This window comes from Myotis brandtii, unplaced genomic scaffold (genome assembly GCF_000412655.1).
Source record: "Myotis brandtii unplaced genomic scaffold, ASM41265v1 scaffold199, whole genome shotgun sequence".
Classification (NCBI taxonomy): Eukaryota; Metazoa; Chordata; class Mammalia; order Chiroptera; family Vespertilionidae; genus Myotis; species Myotis brandtii.
The window spans coordinates 16,332-27,558 of NW_005357414.1; positions in this window are offsets into that span (position 1 = coordinate 16,332).

Consider the following 11,227-nt stretch of genomic DNA (forward strand, 5'->3'; position numbering starts at 1 on the left):
AGGCAGGCAGGCAGGTGAGCAGTTAGGAGCCAGCAGTCCTGGATTGTGAGAGGGATGTCCAACTGCCAGTTTAGGAGGATTGGGCCTAAACTGGCAGTTGGACATCCCCCGAGGGGTCCTGGATTGGAGAGGGTGCAGATTGGGCTGAGGGGACCCCTCCATGCACAAATTTCATGCAGCAGGCCTCTAGTTTATAATAATAAAAGTGTAATATCCTAATTAGCCTGGATGACCTTACCAATGAAGCCAGGGCTGCAAGGGAAGCCCAGGTCCTGGGTGCCTGCTGGTGGCTGGAGAGAAGCCTGGGTCCCAGGTGCCACAGGGAAGCTGGTGCTGGCAGCCAGGGGAAGGAATGCCTACTCTTGCATAAATTTCATGCATTGGGCCTCTAGTATCTTAATAAAACTGTTACCATAAAAAAGGTCTGTGTTAAGCCTGTTGGTACCTCTTAGCCAACTGGTGAATAGTTGGATACATGAGTCTAAAACTGAGGGGAGAATTTCAAGCTAGAGATAGAAATTCAATCAGCATGTTGATGGCATTTGTCTTCAGTAATCTATTGCTGTGTTAAAAGAAACCCAAAACTTAGTAGCTTGAAGCAACAATGAATTATTATTTTGCATGATTCTGCAGGTTTGTCATAATTTATGTGGCTGCAAGTATCTGGGAGCTCAGCTGCAGCTGGTACATCCATGTCTGACATCTTGGTGCTATTGTCTAAGGCATTTTAGTTCTCCTCCATGTGACCTATCTCTGCCACATGGTCTCTTATCATTTACTGATGTAACCAAAGCTTTATACAGGGGAGCTGGCTTCCAAGAAAGCAAAATCAGAAGCTGCTAGGCATCTTAAGGTCTAGACCCAGAACTGGCACATTCCAATTTCACCACATTCTGTGGGTCAAAGCAAGTTACAAGCCAGCTTAGATTCAAAAAGGAAAAGAAATAGTCACCACCTCCTCATAGGAGAAACAATGTGCACATACAGCAATGGGAGGAAGTGTTGGCCATCTTTGCAGATAATACACCACAATATAAAGTCATGAAATTGGATGAGATTGTTAAAGGAGTGAATATACAGTTGACCCTTGAACAACATAGAACTGCCTGTGTCCACTTATATGCAGATTTTTTTCCAATAAATGTATTGGAAAGTTTTTGAAGATTATCTTAGTACTGTGAAGCAATTGTATCAATTAAACTAGGCTACCATAAAGCAATCATATTTCTGTATCTTCATTATCAATGCATGAGTTGTTATACCTATAAATAAATATGAATTTATTTTTCAAATTATCTTTTCATTTTTGATGTCTAGTGTTAGTAATACATGCAACTTCTACAGCATTTTGTATTATATAAGACAATATTGATGTAGGTACTTACAGACAATTCACCTTGTAAACAGATAATGTAAACTTGTAGTATTGATATAGTACAGTACTATAAATGCATTTTTTCTTCCTTATGATTATCTTAATAATATTTATTTTTTTCTAGCTTACTTTATTGTAAGAATACAAATATATGTTAATCGACTGTTATTGGTAAGGTCTCTGTCAACAGTGGCTGTTATTAGTTAACTTTTTGGGGTCAAGAGTTGTATGCATGCATATAAGCATAACCAATGGACACAAGACACTGGGGGGTAGGGGAGGCTGGGGGAAGGTCAAGGGGGGAAAAAAGGAGACATATGTAATACTCTTTGTAATACTTTAAGCAATAAAACAAAATTTAAAAAAAAGAATTTTGTTAGCAACCTTGTAAATAACAGCAATAAATTAGAAAAAAATCTTAAAAAAAGAGTTATATGCATATTTTCATCTAAATGGGGGGGAGGGGTTGAGGGGGGTCAATACCCCTAACTCCCACATTGTTCAAAGGTCAACTTCAGATAAACATGAGGTTTGAGGATTGAAGTCCAGGACACTTCAATGATGAAGAGGAGTTTGCAAAGGAGACAGAAATAGTAATCTATATGGTTTAAGAAAACCAAGAGATGACCTAGATTCAAATTCTGGCTCTGCTACTTGCTAATTGTGTTACTTTTGGTTCATACTAGATCCTGGGTATTTTCTCAGGCTAGACCAACAGGCCTCTATGATTTCCATCTTAGTTCCTACTGTGCATGCCTCATAGTAGAAGCACCTCTCCCTGTGCCATCTTAGTTTCTACTGGGCATGAACACTGCAGAATAACTTTTTCTTGCTGTTTTTATTCATCACCTTGTAATGACCCTTACTGCCAGCTTTAGGGAGATTAGGTCCCCAGGCGTGGAATATGCACTGGGTAGTGTGGGAAGCTGTAAGTTCCTAGTGAAGCAAGCAGGCTTATTGTCCAATAGAGTTCCCTAGTTTATTATGCTTAATGCCTGATTCCCTTTGTTCTCTTCCTTTATTAATATCTAGCTACCTACACTAATAAGACCTGTATATTTTTGTTAACTAGTGTCAGCCCAATAAATTCAATAAAAAGGGGGGAAAACAACAAAAAGAATCATATCTGTCCCATGAATACAGAATGAAAAATTAAATTAAAATATTTTAAATTGAAAGCAACTGCTCAGGAGGTGAGACAGATCAACGAGTAGTTCCATATTGAGGATTCAGGTGAATCTTTAGATTGTGTGACACCAACGGGCATGCTGGTATGGTTTTCTCCAAGCAGAGCTCTTCAGTTTTGGGGAAGAAACAGAGATGGCATGGCCAATGAGGTGGCATGATCCAAGGTTGGGTTTTATAGGGCAAATACTTTGGTAACTTTTGTTGTTGTTAATCTTCATTCAAGCATATTTTTCCATTGAATTTTAGAGAGAGTGGAAGGAAGGGAGGGAGGGGGAGATAGAAACATCAATGTTAGAGAGACACATCGAGTGGTTGTCTCCCACACCTGACCGTAGCCAGGGATTGAACCTTTAACCCAGGTATGAGCCCTTGACTGAAACTCAAAACCATGACCCTTAGGTGTGCAGGCTGATGCTCTAACCACTGAACACACTGGCCAGGGAAACACTTTACTAATTTTAATGCTGTCGTTTAGAAAGACTGAGAATGAAAAGTAAGATAGGAAGTCTGTACTGAGCTTAAATTCTTGTTGATGTAGGAAATGTCCAAACCTGTAGAGAATTTTTTTGAGTTCGAGCAAAACTGATGACAATTGCTGGGAAGCAAAGTGAGGTGAGAAAATATTCTAGATAATGGCAGTTTTACCACTTATTTTATACATCAGAGTCAAAGGGGAAAATGTAAGGGGCTGCATAAAATCCATTGGTGATAGAATAGTGAGGCAGGAGAAAGCAAAGCAGGGAAATCTCTGGGATTGGATTAAAAGTAAAACAAATAGACATATAGTTCTTTTACATAGGTAGATACCAGATAGTTAATAGTTAACAATTAACACCATAACAACAGCAATGAGGGGCTCTGTGGTCTCCTGCTCTGGTGGGAGATTGTGCCCTGAGGGGTCTGCAAAAAGGAAATTATCCTGAAATTCCAATAGTATGTTATCCTAGATGCAAAAAGATAGTAGAAGGGTTCCATTAAGGTAAAGATTGACTTTTGTTAAGAAATATACCTGCCTTGGAATGACTACCTGCCATTACTCACTTTTAGCCAGAAAGTTTTAATTTCAGACCATTCTATGTGGTTACTTTTGGTCTCTGAGTTTGTAAGGCCCGCCATGCAGGCCTCCCCTGAGCTTATGTGGCCCCTTTTTTGTCCACATTCTTATTCATGATAATAACCAGTGATGCAGAATTGTCTAGGGAACTAAGGAAGAGGGAAACTGAAAATTTCTGAGAATCTACCATTTATCAGGGCCACAGGATACATATGTGCATATTCTCATTTAAACATCACAACCATCATAAAAGACACCATAAAATATAGATAGAATTATCCTTATTTTACAGATGAAAATCATCAAGGCTCAGGGAGGCTAAGGAACTTGCCTGAGCCTGGTTTTCTTATGCTTCCTTGGGAATGTGAAGGCTGACTGAATATTGATGGGCAAAGTTCACCTGGGGTATGATTAGCTTTATGACATTACACTGAGTCTCCACACATACTGAGTGTTCAGCATTCCTCTGGGAAAGAGCAGAGAGGAGGCCAATCAGCAGGCGCCTATCTGCCTGGATGAGGGAAATGTACTCATTTATAATTCTGTCTTTTAAGACACCAGTATTGCTGCTTAGAGACCCCATCTAGCCTTGCTCTCTTTTTTATTACATTTTCTTTCAGGAGACGTTTTGTTTCCTGCCAGCCCTAGCCCAGACCCTATCTTTTAAAACCCCATTCAGTGGCTTCTCTGGGGTTTTTTGTTTTTGTTTTTTTGGAGTGGTCTCTTAAATTTCCCTTTTATTAGGGTCAGAAGGTCATTCCTTATTGTTATATTGTTTATATTGGATTAACTACATCACCAGTTCTTTTCTTCACCAGCTCCTTGAATTAATTATGAAGGAGAATTCTCACATTTTAGAGACAGAGAAACCAAGACACAGTGTCAGACATGAACTTGTTTGTGGGATGTTTGCTAATACTAGGTCTCAGTTGTGAATGATCAAGGGAGTGAAAAATCCTGAGTTAACTTCCTGTGGGAGCACCCCTTCATCTTTAGTGCATGGGTAAGAATCAAAACAGGTTACCACCTGTATTGGCCAGCATGTAATTAATTAGAATGAACTATGGCTTAGACTTGGAGCAGGGTTCCTAAGCCCCTTGCTAAGCCCAGCCTTAACCCTTTAGTTGCTGGATCATGGGAAGTGTAATGCAAGCCAAGAAGGTTTGGACAAGCCAGTAGGGTTATTAGGGGTCTTAGAGAAGTAACTACTAACCAAACAGTATGATAGAATTTCAAGGACTTCACAACTGGCAGAGTCACATTGAGACAAGCCTTCCTTAGTGGCTATACATGCTGTCTAGGTGTGTTTATGATCAGAAATATTGCCTGAGTGTGTTTACAGTCGGAAAGTAAGCAGGTTAATAATTTTCTCTTTAAAAAGCCTCAAAGAAATGAACTATTTTTAAAGAGTGTTCAGTGTTCCATTATGTCCATTCTCTCCTCATTCCAAAGTAAAAGGATTATAAGTTGAGTACATGGTCACCAAGCTTAAAAGTACACTCCCCAGGCTTAATTGCAGCTAGCTGTGGTCATGTGGATTAAGCTATTGCCAATAGGATGCAGCTAGAAGAGATTTGAAGAACCTTCTGTTTAAACTTTTAAACGGAGAGAGGATATCCTCTTCCTACTTTCTTCATAATGCTATTTGGTTCTTAAATATTGTGGAGAGCCATTCTGAGCTATGTGGACAAGGGAAATAACCTAAGATTGATTGAGCCACAAGATAGAATGAGTCTGGATCCCTGGACAACCTCATGCAGCAGAGTTGCCATGCAGCCATGAAGCCTGGACTGTCTCCAGACTGTAATATGAAGAGAAATAAACTTTGATTTGTTGAAGAGATTGTCAATTTGGGTCTCTGTTACAAAGAGCCTAAACAATACAAAAAATATGAGTGTATTGTGGGTTTCTCTCTTTGATACTCTTTTGATTCACCTGAGCCAAATATATGTATACGTATTTCTTTCTAACTATCAAGTTGAGAGGTGATGCTAGAAAGCCACAGGTGCTGAGATATGATATTGATTTTAGGTCTATTGTACCCTCCTATTTCTTTTCCACTCAATACCACTTCTGAGGTGTACATTAGGCACTCTTAGAGGTTATGTTGATCATTTAGACCTCTTTTGGATTAGGAAAATGATATTAATGTACCACACTGGAAGTGAAATGGAAAAGACCTTAACCTTACTTTCTATAGTCTGTAGTTCAAACAGGGACATATTCTCCTTGAATCTTAATATTCCCATTAGAAGAAGGTAGTACAACACAACACGTGGAGCAGTGGGAGAGGAAGAGGCCACCTCTGCAGCCAGCCAGGTCAAATTAGCCCTTGCAGTCAGTCACTGGAGTGAGAGAAAATAAATTGGAATGGAATGTCTGTTTGACCAAATTGGGAGTAGAATTAGTAAATCTCTACATCAAATAGTAGCCTGATACCTGTTAGACTTAATACATACTTTGCTGAAGAGAAGGTACTTGTTCCCTAAACCAATCTATCCTAGGTCATAATTAACAAAAGTTAAAAAAAAATGAGATGGTAAAATAACATAGAGCAAGATCTTTTCTGTCTGGTTGTAAAATTTAAGCTGTAGTGCCAGAACTATTTATCAAGAGTTTATTGTAAGGCCTGGCTAGCATGGCTCAGTGGTTAAGCATTGATCTATGAACCAGAAGGTCGTGTTCAATTCCTGGTCAGGATACATGCTAGGGTTTCGGGCTCCACCTTGGGTGGGGGATGTGCAGGAGGCAGCTGATCAATGATTCTCTGTCATCATTGATGTTTTTATTTCTCTCCCTCACCCTTCTTCTCTGAAGTCAATAATAGTATTTTTTAAGTTTATTATAAGATTTTAGTTAGGAATTATGATTTAATTAGCTAAATCTAGTGAATCATAGGGCAAGAACCTGGCCTGCAAGTAGCCACAATTGTTTCCCAATTTCCTTAACATTTATGTGATCTCATTTAATGCTCATAACAACCCTGTGAGGTAAATACTATTATACCCATCTCATATATAATGAAATTAAGGCCTGAAATGGTTAACCTTAAAATTACCCCCAGCTAGTACTGGGAAAGAGCCAAGACTTGAACCCAAGTCTGCATTCCATGTAAGCATAAGCTGAAAGTTAAGTTCTACATTAGAAGTTAATTTGTGAAGGGCATGGGATGAGGGAAGATCTCCCTGCACAAGCTATTTCACCTCTTGAGTCCTGACTTTGAGTCAAACCATTCACTGGAGACCTGTTTTCCCAAAAATACCCAATTTCTTATGATTCTTGGGATCTGAGTGACAGGTATCAAGGACAATATTTTAGTTTTAGTGGGGGTGCTTATCTGATATGTAAGTAAAAAAAATCCAGCAGCATCAGAGAGAAGCCAAGTGTCTGAAGAATCTACAAATTACATCATTAGCTAGCCTAGAAAGATAAATGACTGTAACTCCAGATGTTTGGAGCTCATCTTGGGGAGACATACCTGATTAATAGAAAATTTTATTCCAGAAAACAGCTTTATTTCTAGGCATAAGGATTGCTTATGTGGTTTCCGGAAAGTGCTCTTCTCCCTTCAGGGAAATCTACAGAGTCTTTAACAATCTTTTCAGCACTTTTCTTTAATTCCATACACTTTAATCTGAAAGCAAAGATAGAAAAACCCAGTGTTAACATGAATTACAGACATCAGAAGAGAAAGAGGGAAAAGCCTGTCAGGTTTTTTTGTTTTGTTTTGTTTTGTTTTGTTTGTTTGTTTGTTTGTTTGTTTGTAAGTTTAAGGTAAGAACTTCTGCCCATCCAATATGGAATCAGGTCATACTGTATGCCTCATTAGTGATTTGGGGACTTGGAGTTCAAGGTGAGTGGACTAGGCTTCTTTCCTCTGAGACCTGATGAGAAAGATCTGTTGTTTGGGTACTTAGCTCACCCTAGTGATTTAACAACAAATAACAGTGAAGGAAAAGGTCCCTGAGGGAGGCAAGATAGAATTAAAAAAAAACAGTCTGAGTTTATAAAACAAGTCTCTGGGGTAACAATCAACTCCTGTGCATATTCACCCTCAAACACACATGCCAAGCCAAAGTCTAGTGAAAAATACACAGTGTCTGCAGGTCAGTACCACAAAGTTACTACACCATGGAGGATATTATAAACACCAACAATCAAATTAAGCAATTTTTTCATTCATTCATTAAGCAAACATTTGAGTGTAATTTCAGTTGTTCTTTAACTATAATGTACATCAGAATTTCTTTTTCTAGTCAGTCATCTGTCATATAATCACTGCCTATTATCAACCTCCCCTAGCATGGTTGCTATGTAGTTAGAATTCACTGAAAGTCTCAGATTGACTATTTGTTGATTTACCTGGGTATCTATTAAGATGCTGTTAACTGTGAATAACAAAAAACCTTTGCCCCTTTCTTAATCAGATAGTTTGGTTTTGTATTGTTGAGTTGTACTTGATGACATTTGAGATGGGAAGATTATCATCGGGAATCTGGGTGAGCCCAATGTAATCACAAGGGTCCTTTTGATAGGGAGGCAGCAGGTCAGAGTGAGAGAAGATGTTACAACGGAAGTAAAGGTCAGAGTAGTATGGGGCCATGAGCCAAGAAATATGAGCAACCTCCAAAAGCTAAAAAAGGCAAGGAATAAAATTCCCACTAGATTTTCCTAAAGGAATGCAATTCTGCCAACACTTCATTTTAGTTCTCTAAGATCCATTTCAGACTTCTGATTTCCAGAACTAGAAGATATTAAATTTGTGTTGCTTTAAGCCTCTAAGTTTATGGTAATTTTTTACAGCAGTAATAGGAAACTAATACACTATCTTATTAAGTTAGAGCAGCCTTCAGGGTTTGTTGATTCAGCACTTTTAAAATGTCATCAAGTACAACTCAACAATTTTAAAAAAACGACCTGATTTAAAAAGGGGCTAAGGACTTGATTAGGCATTTATCTAAAGAAGATATGCAAGATTTTCTTTATATATTTTTAGGTATTCCTATGTTGGTTGCATATATGTTTACATAGGTTATATCCTCTTGTTGGATCTATCCCTTTAGTATTCTTTCTTCTTAAAGAAGGTCCTTTAACATCTCTTGCAATACTAGTTTAGTGGTAATGAACTCCTTTAGTTTTTTGTTTGTTTGTTTTTTGTCTAGGAAGATCATTGTTTCATCTTCAATTTTAAATGATAGTCTGTTGGGTAGAGTAGTCTTGGGTGTAGGTACAGGCTTTCAATCACTTTGAATGTTTCATGCCAATCCCTTCTGGACTGAAGTGTTTCTGTTGGGAAATCAGCTGACAGCTTTATGGGAGTTCCCTTGTAGTAACTGTCTTTCTCTTGATGCTTTTAAAATTGTCTCTTGGTCTTTAATCTTTGCCATTTTAATTATGATGTGTTTAGTGTGGGTCTCTTTGGTTTCATCTTGATTGGGACTCTCACGGCTTTCTGAACCTGTGTGACTTTTTTCTTCCTCAGGTTAGGGAAGTTATCAGCCATTATATCTTCAAACGGGTTCTTGATCCCTTGTTAACTCTCTTCTCCATCTGGCACCCCTGTGATAGAGATGTTGTTCAACTTGATGTTGGCCCACAGGTCCATTAGACTTGACTTTCCTCATTTTTTAAAAATTCTCTTTTCTTTTTTTTTTTAAATGTATTTTTATTGATTTCAGAGAGGAAGAGAGAGGGAGAGAGAAACATCAATGATGAGAGAGAATCATGGATCGGCTGCCTCCTGCACGCCCCCTACTGGGGGTTGAGCCCACAACCCGGGCATGTGCCTTTGACCAGGATTCGAACCCGGGACCCTTCAGTCCCGAGGCCGATGCTCTACCCACTGAGCCACACCAGCCAGGGCTAAAAATTCTCTTTTCTTTTTGTGCTCTGCTTGGGTGCTTACTGTTAGCTTGACCACTAAATCGCTGATTGAATCCTCTGATTCATCTAACCTGCTGTTGATGTCTTCTAGTGTATTCTTTATTTCAGATATAGTATTCTTCCTTTCTGACTAGTTCTTTTTATGGCTTCTCTGTCCTTTTGAGTGCTTACTATCTCTTCATTTAAATTCTCATTGAGAGCATCCATTCTTCCTCCAAGGTCCTTGAGCATGCTTACAACCATCGTTTTAAACTCTGCACCTGGTAACTTGATTGCCTCCATTTCATTTAATTCTTCTTCTGGGGATTTCTCTATTCTTGCATTTGGGGCTTATTTCTTTTGTCTTCCCATTTTGACTGCCTTTTGGTGTTTGACTCTGTATATTAGATAGATCAATGGCACAATCTTCTAGATCACCTGAGCTAGGTGCCCCAGAAATGTTTCTTTTGGTGTGGGTTATGTGCCCTCTCCTGCTGTAGTTGAGTCTTGAATGCTTTTGGCCCATTCATGGGTTGAGTTTGCCCTCAGGTTGTGTGACTATAAGAATAGACCTAATTCACTATATATTAGTCCCTGTTCAGGCACTGTTCCTTGAGGCATAGTTGTTCCCAGCCTGGTTTGGTGCCTTCCAGAACCATTGGCTGTGCCATTTGTATGGCTAGTTGGGTTGAACTCTGGTGAGGTTTAAGCTCACCAATGGTTGTGTTTGTTTTGGGCCCACTTGTAGGAGTTTCCCATGTAGGTCTGTGTAATACATTGTGTGTAACCAGCCTCGGGCTGCCTGTTTGGAGCTTTCATGCTATTCACTGATTGTGGCTGTGTCTACTAGGCCTGAGTGTGGGTGGGGGAGGTCAAGCTGTGTACAATGGTCAGTTTTCTGTTTCTCTGAGTTGGGGGCAGATCAATAAAATGTCCAAGGCTCTCTGGTTTGTGTCCACCTGTTGGCTACTCTACCACTTCCTGAGGTTGCCTGGATTTCCTCCAGAGCCTTTTGAAGAAAGACTGTAGAGGGGGCCCAAGCTGCCCACACCCCTCTAGCCCTTCAGCATGGCATCAGCTCAGTAGGGTGGGGAAACTGGGGTGGGAGGACAAGGCTAGTGAATCCCCTTCTTGGGGGCAGCATGGTCAAGTACTCAATGAGGAGAATGTGGCCCCTAGTCCAGAGCCATACCACTTAGTCTCCGCTAGAGTCTTCAACTCCAGCTCTTCCAGGAGGATCACCTCACCAGATCAGGTTGGGTGCATCCAGCTGGTCCCACTGCAAGAGCAAGTTCAGCAGGGCAGGGCCACCAAGACTTGGGAAAACAGATCAAGAAAGTCTTTCATTGCAGATGGCACTGACCAAGCATGTGGGAGAGGAGGAAGCTCTTGAGAGATATTCTCTTCCTTCCATGAAATTGAACTCAGCAGCATTGGGGCTACCAGGACTTTGGATAACAAATCAAGATAGTCTTCCATTGTTGGTAGAGCTGGCCAAGCCCTCAGGAGTGGAGCAAGCTCAATGTCTCCCATTAGGTGCTTAGCAGTGCCTTCTTGGGCCATGGACTGCCTCCAAAGATCCCAGCCCTGAGCAGAGTTCCCTTTTTCCCACTGAGCTGAGCTCAGCTGGATAGGGCCACCAGGACTTGGGAAAACATATCAAGACAGTCTTACATTGGTGGTGGTACTGGACAAGCCAGCAACTGCAGGGGGAAAGAATGGGCACCATTCCAAAGCCTCACAGCTCA